General features: G+C 46.0%; 1 protein-coding gene and 1 non-coding gene across 3 annotated transcripts in view; one reads left to right on the forward strand and one right to left on the reverse strand.

Moving 5' to 3' along the window:
- Nucleotides 1–797: 797 nt before the first annotated feature.
- AZIN1 (antizyme inhibitor 1) overlaps nt 798–16,595 on the forward strand; it is a 39,292-nt gene continuing 23,494 nt past the window's right edge. For both annotated transcript variants that reach the window (XM_049773901.1, XM_049773902.1), the window contains exons 1-2: nt 798–1,066; nt 5,315–5,452. The gene's annotated coding sequence lies outside the window, so the exon portion shown is untranslated. The remainder of the gene's footprint in view (nt 1,067–5,314; nt 5,453–16,595) is intronic.
- On the reverse strand, nt 14,326–14,536 carry LOC126010390 (small nucleolar RNA U3). The gene has a single exon (XR_007496431.1). It is a non-coding gene; the product is annotated as a small nucleolar RNA U3 (small nucleolar RNA).

The raw sequence follows: 16,595 nt of genomic DNA on the forward strand, positions 1-16,595 counted from the left end.
CAGGAGCAATTTCTGAGCATAAAGCCAGGAGGAACCCCTGAGCGCTGCCGGTGTGACCCCAACCCCCCCCCCAAAAAAATCCAAGTGCCTCCACCAAGGAGAAAGACCTGGAGGCCTCCTACTCCCCGCGCCAGCCCTGCTCCCTCTACCCACCAAGGCTGGGGCACGGGCGCGACGATCTCAATGCCGGCAGCACCTTTTTTACCCCGTACCGTGCATGTCATGCCTTTCCCGGGTCTCCAGAACCCCCACGAGCACCCCGAGAACCCAACCCCGCCACACCCGGCGGCCAATGGCTTCTAGAAAGGAGCGAGTGACGCGTCCCGGGGTGGGGAGGGCCGCGGGAGGGCGGGAAGCAGCCGGCGGGGCAAAGTGGGCGGGGCAAAGACTAAGCCCCGCCCCGGACCCCGCCCGACCCCGCCCCTCGCGCTGGCGGCCCGCCCCGTGACGTCATTAGACCCCGCCCCCAGTATAAATACCGGCCGCGCCGGCGCCGCCTTCCCACACTCGGCAGTCGCCGCTGGGCCACGTCCGTCTTTCTCTTTCTCTCTCTTCTCTGCGGTGCGGCGATCCCCAGGCCACGCCCCTCCAGCGCCAGGCCCCGCCCCGTGGCGTCGGCAAGCCACGCCCCCGCCCATAAATACCGGCCGCGCCGGCGCCGCCTTCCCACACTCGCCAGTCGCCGTCGCGCTGCGTCCGTCTTCCGCCTCCTTCTCCGCCGCTCGCTCTTTTCTCCGTCTCTCGCTCCTTCTCCTGCCTGTGCTGCGGCGAGGCCTCGCTCCTCTCCACTGCCCCGGCACTCGCCTCGCCTCGCCTCGCCTCGCCTCCTCGGCTTCCCCCCCGCACCGTGCCGCCCATCTCGTCCCTCAGGGCCGCCGCCGCTCCCGCTGCTGCTGCTGCACAGCTGGTGTCGGCGCCGCGCTCGGCTCCCCGCGTCGCGGTGCTGCGCGCAGCCTATGGCCCGGGCCGCCTCGGGGCTTTCTGCTCACGGGAACCACCTCCCTCTTTAAACATTCCGCCGAAAAAGAGAAGACGCTTTACCCGACTCTTTGGGCCGTTATCTCACGTGAGTGGCGTGTGCGTGTGTGTGTGTCTGTGTGTGCGTGTGCGGGGCGCGAACATGGCGGCCGGCGGAGCGGCGTGCGGAGGCGCGTCCGCGCCGGGCCGAGTCTGCTCGGCCTCTGAGGGTCGTCGCGCGCCGCGCCGGCTCCCCGTGCCGCGCCTCGCCGCGCCAACTCCCGGCATGCCTTGCTGCTTCCGGGGTGGCCGCGCCGGCCCCGACCGGCCCCGACCGGCCTCAACCGGCCCCGCGCTGGTCGCGGGGGACACACTGCGCCTGCGCCGCCTCTGCTGCTTTGACAGCTGGCTGCCGGGCGGGCGGCGGGTGACGACGGGCCACGGAGGAGGAAGGGGATCCCCGAGAAAGCCTCGCCGGGCTCGGGCCACCGGGCCTTGGGCGGGGATCCCCCCTCGCGGGGCGAGGAAGGAAGCGAGCCGGGCTCGGCTCCGATCCGATCCGCCCCCGCCGCGCTCCTGATTGGGCCCCCGCGCCTTCACTCACTCGCTCGCTCGCTCACTCACTCACTCACTCACCCCGAGCCCAGACGAGCCGAGTTTGGGGTGCCCGGGCCTTCTACCCCACCCCGGGCTCGGCTCGGCTCGGCGTGGCTTGGCTTGGCTGGTGATGCCCCCTCGCAGATCTCAGATCCCCGCCCCTGCCACCTCGAGGTGCGGTGGAAATTTTGCTTTCTGGGCCCCAGGGTGTCTTGGCCCAGGCCAGGCCTTGGCACGCGCACACGCACAGACACACACACACACACACGCACACACACACACACACACGTGTCCCGGGGAGGGGGAGCCCGCGTGGCAGGAATCGGGCTCCCCCACCCCACCCCATGGCCTCGATCGTTCTCGGGGTGGCACGCGTTCCAGGGTTCCAGGGGTGGAGTGGGCAGCTACTGTAAGTGGGGTTCGGGGGCTAGAAATAATAGAGGGTTTTTTCCCCCCTCTAGCGCCTTCCCTTCCAGGCTTTCGGGGATGGTTTCTGGATTTCGAGGCAGTGTAACGCGAGAATTGCAACACACACACACACACACACACACACACACACACACACACACACAGATTCAGGGATGGTTTCTGAATTTCGAGCCGCTACAACGCGAGAATTACATTTCTCTCCCGCTCCCTCTCCCTTTCCCTCTTTCTCTCTCCGTCTCCCTCTCTGTCTCTCTCTCTCCCTCCTTCTCCCTTTCTCCCTCCCTCCTCCCTCCCCCCCCACTCTCTCTCTCTCTCTCTCTCTCTCTTTTCTCTCTCTCTCTCTCTCTCTCTCTCTCTCTCTCTCTCTCTCTCTCTCTCTCTCTCTCTCTCTCTCCCTCTCCCTCTCCCTCTCCCTCCCTCCCTCCCTCCCTCCCTCCCTCCCTCCTCGAAGGCAGCAAGCAGTTACAGCGTTCGATAAGTTGCAGTCCAGTAGATTTGTTAGCAGCGGTCGAGGGGTGCTGGGACACACATACCCGATGGTGTCTTGGCATTACTCCTACCTGGTGGTGTCGAGGGGATCTAACTGGATGGAGGGGGCCCCGAGGAGTAAAAATTGTAGCACATGTGTTCAGCGTGTCATGAGATGAGTTTTGAGGCCAAAGTACAGCAATGTAAATAAATCCACATCTGTCAGAATGTTAGCCGTCACCCGGAAAATTAGTTTGCCCTTCAGCTATTCTGCTATTTCTGGGCATAGTTTTGGGTTTTCCTTAACTCGAGATTGGTTTATCCTATCTAGAACGACTTCTTTAAGTGGGATTATTTCATGAGCGTTCTTTGATGTAAGGATTGCCTTTGAAGCATCTTTTTAATATTAATCCAAGACGCATTTATCCAGATTTTCATTGCTGAGTACATTTTAGGAACACTTTGCCTGGTGTTATTTTCAATACTATATTTTGAATAGTTTTAGATGATAGCAAAGTGGCTATACTCTGCCCGGTTTACTTTATTAATGCCTCGTTTTACAATATATATTACTATATTACGATAGTGTATTTGTTAAAGTAGGAGAATGACTGGCCACTTTGCTAGTAACCTTTTTTCCTTTTATTTCACCAGTGTTTTTCCTTTCATGTACTCTTTGTTCCAGGAACCACCGTCCTAAGGTATATCAGACTGCATTTGACCAGTAGTTTTTGCTAACCAATAGTTCTCTGCACTTAAATAGTTAGAAAGTATTGGCCAGATACCAAGTGTAGAATGACTCCCATTTTGGGTTTGTCATATATCCCAGGGAGCAACGTGGCAGCAGGGTTTGAACTCGATCCTGCAAAGAAATACACCCAGACTTCAGAACAGCAAAGCCCTTGAACAGTTGGATGAGTTGTATCTTTGTTTGCTCTTTGGTTTGTTGTTTGTTATGTTGTTTTGCTTTGGGGCCACAGCCATCACTTTTTTACCTACCCACTGAATTGTCACTCTTACCCCTCCTTAGTATTTTTGAAAGTGAAAAAAGTAAACTTGCATGTAGCCCAACCATGTTAGAGCCCCAGCACCACAGATGGTCCCTCTGAGCACTTCCAGGTGCACCCACACACACATCAGCCATCATCAGTAAAAGCGCGGAGAAGTTAAAGAAATACTAGCGATGCTGAAGTATTAAGTTTGGGGTGGTTGCTGTCAAGTTGATGGGAGGTTTTGTTTGCTGCTTCAACTGTTGTGCGTTAAGACTGGCTCAGTCCAATATAGTTCTCCCTTTGAAAGCAAGAGGGACCTCATTAAAAATTATTAGGGAACTTTATTGCAATGGTGTTCACATCCAACTGAGTTTCCTTATACCTACTTTTTCTTGTTGTCACTTGACCTCTTTGTGCTTTTATTATCTTATATTTTTACTTGCCCTCATGATTTTGACTGAGTAAACCTGACTTTTAGAGATGCCTTATTCTCTGTATCCCTTTTGCTACAGTTAGTGCTACAGTTGAATTTTAGGCTCTTCATTCCTAGCTAAGGGTTGAAAAAAAGAAAGAAAATGTTCTGCTGACAGACCTTTGTGGGCTGTATGCATCTTATAATTTTCTTGAAAGTCTGAAATTTAAACATTCCAACTTTCTTTTTTGTTTTGTTTTCTTTTTGTGCCACTTCTGGCAAGTTGCATATGGGCAGAGACCATAAGGGTGCCAACGATGGAACCCTAGTGGGCCTCATGCAAAAGCAAATGCTCTTCCGCTATACCATCATTTCACATGAACTCTGTATGAGGAAAGGTTAGAGTTAATGGCATCGTCATCCATGATTCCTTAGGATCAATGAGAATAAACCATCTGTGTCCCCAAGTGCGTTGAGTAATTTATCCTGGCTGGAGTGAATGAAAGCCTTTTTTTATGGTTGACAGTAATTGCACTCTTGTAGGGCTTATCACCAGCCTGTTGGTATTAGTAGTCCTGTTGTCAGTTTTTACAAGATGAAAATAACATTGTTTCATCACTTTGTTGCCGGTTCACCACTTTTCTAGGAAACATTGTAGCTTGTATTCATTTAAAATAGTAACTTAAAAAATTAAGAAGTATGGACCCGGAGAGATAGCACAGTGGCGTTTGCCTTGCAAGCAGCCGATCCAGGACCAAAGGTGGTTGGTTCGAATCCCGGTGTCCCATAGGGTCCCCCATGCCTGCCAGGAGCTATTTCTGAGCAGACAGCCAGGAGTAACTCCTGAGCACCGCCGGGTGTGGCCCAAAACTCCAAAAAAAAAAAAAAAAAACAAGAGTATCAGATGTTAGATGTGTCAGTTCATGCAGTCAAATACCAATAAAATGGATAATTTTTAATTCTAGGGCACATAAATTTAGGTTTTAAAGAACAAATAAAATTACATGTAGGTTATTAAGTTACTAATTAGGGAAACAACGTGGTAAAATAACCGTGGCATCGATTTCTTTGGATTATATAGTGTAGCAACTTGGAATTGCTTACAGTTAAAATTATTTGGTTGTTATGATAAACACTTGAACACATTTTTTGCCTGATTTGACTAAGGAAATGCTATTAAAATTCAAATTTAATCCCACCGTTTCTTTTGTTTTTGTTTGGGGGGGGTGTCACACCCAGCAGCGCTCAGGGGTTACTCCTGGCTCTTCGCAGGCTCAGGGGACCATATGAGATGCCAGGAATTGAACCCAGGTCCATCCCAGGTTGTCTGCGTGCAAGGCAAATGCTCAGCGCTGTGCTATCACTCTGCGCCCCTCCCCCATTCTTTTTAAATCAATTGAACGGGCTTGAAGTATGTAACCTTGCATTTTTTAACAGGATTATATGCTATTCCCTTTAGGGCGAACTTTCGGACCAAGTATACAACTACCCAGAGGGCCTAGGAGAAGTGCTGTATAGAGAGCAGTTCGACTTCAACGCGGAGCCACCTTGGGAACCTAGCTGATGATAGGGGGGTTCCATCTCCTAACTTGTCCATGTAAGTATTTCCGCAGCTTCACAGGGCTTCACAGGGCAGCTTGTTGGATTAAGGGAGAGAAGTGTGGAGAGGGTTTTGTTGTTTATTTGGGAACTACGCCTGGGTCAGTCCCGAGGGAACCCCTCCTGGCATGTTACCTCAAGGGTCTTTTTTTTTTTTTTGGTTTTTGGGTCACACCCAGCAGCGCTCAGGGGTTCATCCTGGCTCTACTCTCAGAAGTTGCTACTGGCAGGCTCGGGGAACCATGTGGGATGCCGGGATTCAAACCAACATCCTCCTGCATGCAAGGCAAACTCCTTACCTCCATGCTATCTCTCTGGCCCCATCCAGGGTCCTCCTTAATGGTGTTTTAGATTTGCTTCTGCTCTAGTTCTTTGAGCTTCTCTCTGGCCCTGCTGTTTTCATTTGAGATCACATTGATGTTTTGAAATGCTGAAACTTATTCTGTTCATTATACTTTCAACCTTGGAATGTGAAGGATGAATCTTCATTCTTAGGTGTGTGTTGTGTGTCATCTGTTGAGAGTGTATGCTTGCATGCACTTATACCTGTGCACACACACGGGGGCACATAATATAATCTAAGGATGCCACCCAGGATCTCTCCAACCCCTAAAGTTTGTGGGGTTTTTTTGTTTTTGGGCCACACCCGGCATTGCTCTGGGGTTACTCCTGGCTGTCTGCTCAGAAATAGCTCCTGGCAGGCACGGGGAACCATATGAGACGCTGGGCTGCTTGCAAGGCAAACACCGCTGTGCTATCTCTCTGGCCCCAAGTTTGTGTTTTTACTACTTTTTGACGATTGGTTTTCAACCTTTGTGCACACTTATCAGCACATAGAAGGGGGAAAAATGTTTAGAACAGAGGTTCTCGAATTTTTTTATGAGTCACCTGGAAAGATTTTAAAATTCCTATTGTCTTTCATAATTCTACTGTGGTTGAGGGCCAGACCACAACAGGATAAGTGTGTCAGCTGTGAGGGTGGGATCCTGATTTCTTTAGGTTTAGTCTGTTGTATTGTAGTAATTTCAATAAGAAGTCAGCATTAGACCGCGTTTTTTTTAGAGCAGCATTTCTCAACACACGGGCGGGTGCGTGCACTTGTGTTGAGAGATCCCCTGTGGTCCCTCATGATATTCGAGGTGGAGAGCACACCCTTGTAAATAAGGAACCGACTTGATCGGACATGTTAATAATAAGATCAGAAGTGGGTCACTTAGGAAAAGATTGAGAAACACTTTGAGAGGTCTAACAGCTGATAATGTCACTTAAGGACTGCCTCTGGACAGTATTTCAAGGATTATTTCACCATACTTGCTTTTTTGCTGTTGTTTTTGGGTCACACCTAGCCACTCCTGGGGTTACTCCTGGCTCTAAGCTTAGAAATCGCCCTTGGCAGGCACAGGGGACCATCTGGGATGCCGGGATTTGAACCACCATCCTTCTGCATGCAAGGCAAATGCCTTACCTCCATGTTATCTCTCCGGCCCTCATACTTGCTTTTTTAGTAGGTTTATTTCACTTTCTTTGGGCCATAGCTTGGCAGGCTTACTCAGGAATTAGTGATAATTGAGCCTGGGTTGGCTGCTGTGCCCTCCCTTCTTTTTTTTTTTTTTTTTTTTTTGGTTTTTGGGCCACACCCGGCGGTGCTCAGGGGTTACTCCTGGCTGTCTGCTCAGAAATAGCTCCTGGCAGGCACGGGGGACCCTATGGGACACCGGGATTCGAACCAACCACCTTTGGTCCTGGATCGGCTGCTTGCAAGTGCTATCTCTCCGGGCCCCTATGTGCCCTCCCTTCTGTACTATCTCTTGCTCTAGTTTTTTTTTTTTTTTAGCAACCCCACCCAAAACAGTGTTACACAGAGTACAGGAGCCCCTCCCAACAATTTTTAGCCAACCATGGCAATAGTTTCATGTCAGAGCTAGAAGATACCATGGTATTTGGGTCTTTTACACTGCTGGGAAGTTCCCAGACTACCCCAGCAATGTGGTGGCAGGGAGGGGGTCCTTTATGGTGCTAGGGATCAAATGAGGATCAGTCACACAAAAGGTGTGTGCCTTAGTACTTGTACTGTCTTTCTAGACCCAAAATTTGGATATTGTTTAACTTGATCAGATGCTTTACTTGGAAGTAACGTTAGAAAATCTCTGGAAAGCTGGCAGTTTAGTTTACTTAAGTCTGATTGCCCCTCCTGCTCCCTTTTTTTGGGTGGGGGGGCATTCCAGGCAACACTTGAGCTACTCCTGGCTCTGCAATCAGTAAACACTTCTGGCTGGCACCTTACCACTGTGCTGCTATAGTTCTGGCTTCAAGTCTGATCTTGTTTAATGTAATATTTAGTAAAAAAATTTTTTGATCTATCTCAGAGTATGTTGAAACAAAATTAGGCCCCCAAATTTTTTAACTTTTTTGGGGGGCACCCACACACGATGGTGCTGGGGTCTTTCTTGCTCTTGGCTCTGTGCTCAGGGATCATTCTTAGTGGTCCTATTACTGGGGCCCCTAGAGTGGGTATTCAAAGTATATTCCCTTTGTATGTATAGAAGCCTCCCTCTTAAGAAGTGGCAGCAGGAATTTTGTAGACATACTGCCTAAGTGATTGTTCCTAGATAAGTGTAGGTTTGGAGGACATGGTACTTGGAGGTTTGAGTATGTTTAGAGTTTACTTGGAAGGACCTAAGGGATTTTAATTGTGAAATGTTTGCGATTTTTAAAGAATAGTTACCTGGAGCTAGAGTGATAGCACAGCAGTGAGGGTGTTTGCCTCACATGGTCAACCTAGGCTTGCTCTCCAGCATCCTGTATTGTCCTTAAGCCTGTCAGGAATAACCCTGAGCACACCGTATGTGCCCCCCACCCAAAAACAAAGAATGCTTGACCTGAAGTGATTAATTTAGCTATTTGACTCTATTCTCAAAAAATATTGACACTGAACTTAGCTTGGATTGTAACGGACTGTTGTGTAAAACTGATAAATTGTAAAATCTAGGTAAATAGTAAACTGTTATTCTAAGCTGGCCATTATTGAGACAAGCCTCAGAAGGCTGTTGCAAATGAAGAATTCTCGGGACTGGAAACATGTTTTGTCCTTTCACCTCCCTTCCAGGCTCATGCACGTACATTTGAGCAATTTGTCACAAACTTAGTAAAGAATTTGCCATCCTTTTTTATAATCCAGTGAGTAATATGAAAATAGAAAAAGATTTAGAAGCTTTCAGCTGCATACTGTGCTGCAAGGACATGCTGATAAAGTTTCAGTCTGCTTAAGCCAAAGCTAGCCCTTGAGGTCTTTAAATGCATGTGACTGACTTGCAAAAGAACAAACATGTTGAATGTTGTGCTGCACATTCGCCTTTACTTGGTTAATCTATACTAGATAAGCACATGTTTTAGTTCTCTTTATAGGACTCATTTACTGTGGAGTTTTATTAGCTTGTGTTCCTTTACTGTTCAGCTATGTAAAGTTTAATTTCTCTGAAAAGGAGATGGTAAGCCAAAAGTCTTTGGGAACCTCTGGCCTAGACTATTAGTAATTCAGCCTGCAGTCATCGAGATAACACACCCCCTCCCTTATTTTTATTGCACTAACTAGCAGGATTCCCAGAACTGTTTATTATGCTAACCATATATCCCAACACCACACTCATCACCAGAGTGCCATTTCAATTAGATAGCTTCTAAAGTAATGGAATGGGTAGGAACACATTTTGAAGACCACTGTTGGCGTAATGCTATTGGATATGTATCTATGTAAGTAGTAAAATAAAGGATGGAGTGCATTGGAGAGAGAGTACAAGTAGGGTGCTTGCCTTGCATGTCGAAAACCCAGGTTTAATAACCCAACACTAAGTTCACTCAGGACCTGCCAGGAGTATGATTGGACCCTTGGGTATGGTCCAAAACCTATATATGTATATAATATGCCATAATCCAGTTTAGGTAAGTGTGATATCTAGAGTAGAATATTATGTGGCAGTGACGATTAATAGATCTGTTCACATCTTGTTGCATAGATTGAATTGAAACTGAAATTGAGACTGAAGAAGGGTGCAGGAGGGTAAATCGTATACAGCCTTGTGGGCAGCCCTGGATTGATTCCACATAATAGTCCGTTGAGCAAGTGAGGGGTTACTTCTGAGTCTAGAACTAGGAATAGCCCCAGAATTAGCAGGTATTAGCTGGTCCACCGGGGGTGGGGGTGGGGGGGACGGGACTTGAGCAAAATGAGCAAATCATGATAGAAAAACAATGAATTGTTTCTGCTGTTCTAAAGCCAGTGTTTTAGAGGCACATTGAAGAAGACCACATGAGGGATTGAACCTACGTAGGCTCACACATCCTAGACATGTGCTGAGACACTTGAACGAGTTCCCTTGCATACTGGGCCTTGTTTATGGGCACCTGGAGCTTTTTTCTTAAGCTACTGTTAACTGCAATAATTATATGACCCGCGGGTTTTATAGGAAACACTTTGTTTGAAGGGTTATTTCCTATGCTGCATCAGGAAAACTAGAAAAGCAGTTATGCGCAATATTTCCTGTCCTTGTATTAACAGTAGTTATCTTCATGTCATCATATCTTAATTCCTGAAAATGCTTTTAAAGGATTTTATTACTTGTTTGCATTTTTCTGAATCAAATTTAAGGGACTCTGGTTGTGATTGTTCCTATACAGAAAGAAGTGCATTGCTCTAAAAGTAATGTCGATTTTCTCACTAGGTAGAGTAGATTCACCTATTTAGAATAAAATCACTGATGTTTTTAGATTATTGTGAGGATGTTTCTGTAAAAGTCCTTTATACAGGCATTTCAAATTTAGCTTGGTTTAGGCTTGTTTCCTTTATATCTCCCAATCCTCTGGGTATCTCCTTTGTGCTTATTCTTGTCTAGTTATTCAGTTTTATTTTGAGTCATCTTTTTCTAGAATTACTGAAAAGGAACAAGAATATGTAGGTTTTTTTTTCAACCTCATTGCCTGAAAAATATAGATACATTTAAGGGAGTGAGTTACCATTAACTTTCTCTTTCTGTTGACTGAAGCAAACCCTGGTATCCAATATCGTGTAGGCTGTGCTTCTCAGCCACTTTTTTTTTTTGGTTCAGTATGGCATGCTATATCGACTTGTTTCTGGTTTAATGCCTGGTGATCAAACCAGGGTTTTGCCAATGCTAGCCATATGCTATACCGCTGAGTCGCATCCACAGTTAAGTTTTATGCGATCTTAAGAGACGATTGAAACTTCATACCAATTTAGGCCTTATATCAATAGTAATAGCCATCCTTTAGTGATCAGTAGTTGCCCAAGGGTATTGTGTGTGGTAAGTAACACATTTCCATCGGAGAGCATTGCAACGGTGGATTCAGCTGCATTGTGGCTTTAAAGCTGTGAGCTTTGTCATTTTGTTTGTTTTGGAAACGACTTTAGGTTTCTCCAGAGTAAAACTATGAATCCCAACACCTTAAATTCTTACTTATAATGAGTAACGGTGCTTAAAAGAGAGTGGTTGCTACTGTAAGGCTGGGTTTCCTGCTTAGATGTCTCGGAAACAATCCTCTCAACTTTTCAGCTCTCCCTGTTCTACTTCCAGGGAGGTCTTCACTGCAGAAACCCAAGACTCATATCCATCCAGCTTGGTGTCAAGTGGGCTGTTGCTGCCAGGATAATCTTGTGATTATTTGGGAGATTTATCAGTTTCTTCTGAAGTACAGTCAACTGTAGAAGCCTTTGTAGCAGGTGTGGAACAAGGCAAGTGCCCAGCTGCTCAGCCACTACTCTTGGAGCTGCCTCTTGACGAACATGAGGATGCAACGGGCCTCCTGCACGCCCCAAGGAGCTGTGCAGTTCTTTGCAGCCTTTTGTTTCTTTGGCAGCTCTTCATGAAAATTAGAAAACACCGATATGAAGGTGTAAATTCAAAACATTAAACTCTTTTTCCCCAGCTATGATATACAAGAGGAAATTATTGTCTATAGCATAGTATTATATTTAGATCAATTGTATTAGTATAAAATGAGCTGAGCTTTCTTTCCCTCACCACAAATATTAATAAGGTATTTGTAAAACTTGCTTAAGGCTCTTGAACAGAGAACACTTTTAGTACTTAACTCTAAAGTCTATTAAAAATAAGCTTTAAGAAATAAAAATAAGCATGCTTTTAGATTCGGAAACATTTTGAAAAGGCTCTACAGTTTACTTAGGTTTGAATTTCTGAAGTTTAAATAATTCCAAGTCTAAAAGCAATAGTTGACCACAATGTGTGGACAGTAAAGCCATCTTGTCTCTAATGTATAAGCAAGCCATAAAAAGTAATGCGGTATGATTTGAGAATAGATTCCAGGATTAGAGAACATGGGGTTGGGTTTGGGTCTGTTTTGGTGGACTTCAGGGAGGGGTTTGGGGGCTGTACCTGGTGGTCCTCAGGCCACTTTCATCTCTGCAGAGGACCACCTGTGAGGGATCTAGCTGCCGTATCACCCCTAGCTTACCCCTATGCTATCTCCAGCCTTGAGTCTTTATTCTTTTTTTGTGTGTGTGTTTTTTGGGTCACACCCGGCAGTGCTCAGGGGTTATTTCTGGCTCCAGGCTCAGAAATTGCTCCTGGCAGGCACGGGGGACCATATGGGATGCCGCGATTCGAACCTATGACCTCCTGCATGAAAGGCAAACGCCTTACCTCCATGCTATCTCTCCGGCCCCGAGTCTTTATTCTTATTTATGTTTGTTTGTTTTGGGTCACACTGGGCAATGTTTAGGAGTCACTCCTAGCTCTGTACACAAGAATTACTTTTACTGGGCTCAGGGGACCTTATGGGATGCCAGGGATTGAAACCAGGCTGGCTATGTACAAGGCAAGTGCCTAACCCAATGTGCTCTATCACTCCAACCTCCAACCCTGAATCTCCATTTTCTCCCCCATCTCTCCCTTCCTTCCTTCCTTCCTTCCTTCCTTCCTTCCTTCCTTCCTTCCTTCCTTCCTTCCTTCCTTCCTTCCTTCCTTCCTTCCTTCCTTCCTTCCTTCCTTCTTTCCTTCTTTCTTTCGTTCGTTCTTTCTCTTTTTGGATTATACCTGGCAGGCATGGGGGACCATATGGAGGGCCAGATTCCATCCTTCTTACTCGGCTGTGTACAAGGCAAATGCCCTACTGCTGTGCTATCTCTTCAGCCCCACTCTCTTTTATTAATTTTGTTTTTGTTTTTGGGCTACAGCTGGCGGTGCTCAGGGGTTTTTCCTGGCTCTCTGCTTAGAAATTGCTCCTGGCAGGCATAGGGGGCCATATGGGATGCCAGGATTTGAACCATTGTTGGTCCTGGGTCGGCCACTTGCAAGGGAAACACCCTCCTGTTGTGCTATCTCTCTGGCCCCTCTTTTTGTTAATTTCTTTTAAACACTGTTGTTTATAGAATTGTTCACAATACAGCTATTTCTGGCATTTAGTATCCATTGCCATTGTAGTGTAACTTTGCCTTTACCCTGGTCATCAGTTTTCCAGCATCCCCTAAGCCTGCCCCTTGTCAGGTAGGAATAATTTACTTACTTGTGTATTCCTGCTGGGAAATCAGGGTTAAAACAGCTGGGGAGTCCTCATATTTTAGGATCTGCAGCGTTGGGCTGAAGTGGGTCTCCATTCTTAATGGAGAGGTTTCTGGTCATTCTCAGAAATTTAACAGGAATGTCATTTAAAATAGAGGTGAGAAGATTTCCTTGATGGATCCTGTGCACAACAAAAACTTGACTCTTCAAATGCACGCACAGACACACTCTTTGTCTGGCTACACCAAATGCCATACAAATTTGTTTGGTTTTTCATATTAAGGTCAACCTACCCTGGTCACCTATCAAAGTTTTTGATGAAAATAATGGTCTTATCAGTGACACTTTATTTGTTTGACCATGGGTTTGCTGGCTTAGCATGTGTCAGATAAGTGAGTGACTTCCACTTTTTCCTAAAGCCTGTGTTTTGCAGACTCTTGAAGGAAGAATTAGTTTTTTCCTGGGCATTGCCTTTCATTTTAACAACTGACAGTTGTGCATTTACATATGGGTCACTTGTGTATCTTAACTTTGGACTCATTTAAAAATTTTTATTTATTTATTTATTTGGTTTTGGGGTCACAACCAGCAGCACTTAGGGGTTACTCCTGGTTCTATGCTCAGAAATCGCTCCTGGCAGGCCTAGGGGACCATGTGGGATGCCGGGATTCGAACCACCGTCCTTCTGCGTGCAAGGCAAATGCTATCTCTCCAGCCCCCAACTTTGGACTCATTTTAACGATGAAAGTGATAGAATGGTTTTCAACACATTTGCAGGGAGTATGTTGGTATTACCAATGCATTTAAGCTTGCTTTCTCAGTTGTAGAGTCTTAGTCACCTGTTTCTTAGTACCTGTTCTACTGAGTTACGGGAACCCTAACATCTTCAGGAGCATCAAGATGACAAATTGAAGTTCCCACAGTTGTGTAAGGATTTTATTAGTAGTATTGGTGTTAATCAGTGTTCATTTCATTTCTCAGTATAATTAAGAAATCTATCTCTAGTGGTCTCAGGCACGCTAGGCACCTAATCACTTGGTGGACAGGTGAACTTTATTTTCTTTGAGGGCCAGAGAGATGGTACAGTAGGTAGGGCACATGTCTTGAACATGAGGGACCTGAGTTCCATCATGGCATCATGGAACAAATGGGTTCACAAGCACCTCCAGGAATATTCCTAGTGTCGAGCCAGGAGTACTCCCTGAGCATCATTAATTGTGGGGGCTCCCTCCAAAATTTTTTTTTTCTTTTTTTCAAATTTCATTAGGGTGCTTGAGTGATTCAGCCTCAGGATTGGTAAATTAGTTCTGGAGTGCAAGGTTGTTTTTTGTTTTTGTTTTACACTCAGACTGCATCCTCTCCCTCTAACCTTTCCAGAGGAAAGGGAGAATGGTCATCAATGGCCAAAGGCAGTCCCTGAAGCGACACCTAGAGCCGGCTTCACGCTCAGGAGAGGACGCTCTGGCTCCTCCTCCTCCTCATGGCTTCAGGTGCTCTACACGATCAGAGAAACTTCTCTAGTCATATACTATTCTTTGGAGTGCAAGTTTAGTGATAATAGTAAATCCTCGTCTACAAGCAGTGAATTACATCCTGTAGAGCATGTTTTTCAACCTTTTTGTGCAAAGATACTTTTCATGAAAAAAATCACAAGGCACACATACCACCATTAGAAAATGTTAAAAAAATTTAACTCTGTGCCTATATTGACTATATATAAAGTAATCTGATAGGAATCAAATAAACACAAAGGAATTATTTTATAATTGCTCTATTATGAAATAAGTATTTTGTAAGTGTTCATATTTCTATTTACTTACTCAGTGCAAAACACAAAGCTGATATTTCGGCAGGAATCAAAGAAAGACATACTCTGGCTCTTCATCAATAGCTCTTAGTCTCTCCCTGTCTTTAGTTTTTATAGTCCGTAACATGCGCTTCAGCTCACAGACCAATCATGCTGAAGCCGCATGTTACGGATGAAATAGGAATTTTTCCCATGGCACACCAGACATGGCACAGTGGTTGGCAAACGCTGCTGTAGAGCAGGTCATGCTTTCTCAACTTCTGTCATATTGGTAGTACCACTATTTGCCCACTGTTAGTTTACTAGGCAACCCAGGTAAATACTTCAACTAGAAATGCAGCTCAGGAGCAAAGCTCATGCCTCTCTTGTGTAAAGCTCTGGGTTCAGTCCCCAGCACCATTACAAAAAATCATCCTGCTTTAGTGAGGGGGAAGGAAATCAGCAGTTGCCTTAGGTAGATATAGGTAGTGGTGAGTATGCATGTCTTTGTGCATTTGTCAAAGTGGATGCACCCTACAGCATGCAAGCTTAACTTAGTTTTGTTTCCAACCTTGATGGTGCCAAGGGGCTAATTGCTCAAGCGGTGCTCAGGGTTTGCTCCCAGTACCAAAGTACTACTTAGGGAAATATTTAATCTACTACTAGTAGATTAAGTTGTAAGATTAGTAGGTAAGTTGGAAGTAAAACAAAAAGGTTAGATTTTTGCTTGTTTTTTTGAGGGGGGGGCACCTAGTGATGCTCAGGGGTTACTCCTGGCTCTACACAGGGTTCTGGTGGTGTTAGGGGGGATGTAATGGATGCTGGAGATCGAACACAGGTCAGCCATGTGTAAGGCAAACACCCTCCTACATAGTATGACTCCAACCCAAGTTTGGGCTTTATTTCGAGGATTAGAGAAAAGAGAGGGGATAAGAGGAGAAAAGGTTATGGTTAAGTTTATGAGTAAGGGGACGGGCGGTGGCGCTAGAGGTAAGGTGCCTGCCTTGCCAGCGCTAGCCTTGGACGGACCGCGGTTCGATCCCCCGGTGTCCCATATGGTCCCCCAAGCCAGGAGCGACTTCTGAGCGCATAGCCAGGAGTAACCCCTGAGCATCACTGGGTGTGGCCCAAAAACCAAAAACCAAAAACCAAAAAAAAAAAAAAAAAAAAGTTTATGAGTAAGCAAAAAATATATGTTCTAAAAATAGGGGGCAGTGAGAAAACAGGATTTTTTTTTTTTTTTTTTTTTTTGGGTTTTTGGGCCACACCCAGCGGTGCTCAGGGGTTACTCCTGGCTGTCTGCTCAGAAATAGCTCCTGGCAGGCACAGGGACCCTATGGGACACCGGGATTTGAACCAACCACCTTTGGTTCTGGATCGGCTGCTTGCAAGGCAAACGCCGCTGTGCTATCTCTCCGGGCCGAAAACAGGATTTTTATTTTTGTTTTAAGTATAATATGTCTCTGAGCTCAGTGGGGATAAACACCTAGTTTTGATTGATAGGATTTAGAGAATTAACACAGTAGAAAGTATTGAGAACAGTTCTTGTAAATCTATTAAAAGTAAATTTCCCATTGGTTTTAAGCTGGTTTGGTTATATTTGATTTTTATGGGCCATTGAAAATATTTTGTGGAATACTAAATAAAAAACTACGACATACACTGTAGATATGCATGAGCTTTACTAAACTAAAGTTTTTATTTTATTTTTTGGTTTTTGGGGCCACACCCGGTGATGCTCAGGGGTTACTCCTGGCTATGCGCTCAGAAATCGCTCCTGGCTTGGGGAGCGAGGGATCTAACCGCAGTCTGTCCTAGGTTAG

Source organism: Suncus etruscus, chromosome 5, assembly GCF_024139225.1.
Source record: "Suncus etruscus isolate mSunEtr1 chromosome 5, mSunEtr1.pri.cur, whole genome shotgun sequence".
Taxonomy (NCBI): Eukaryota; Metazoa; Chordata; class Mammalia; order Eulipotyphla; family Soricidae; genus Suncus; species Suncus etruscus.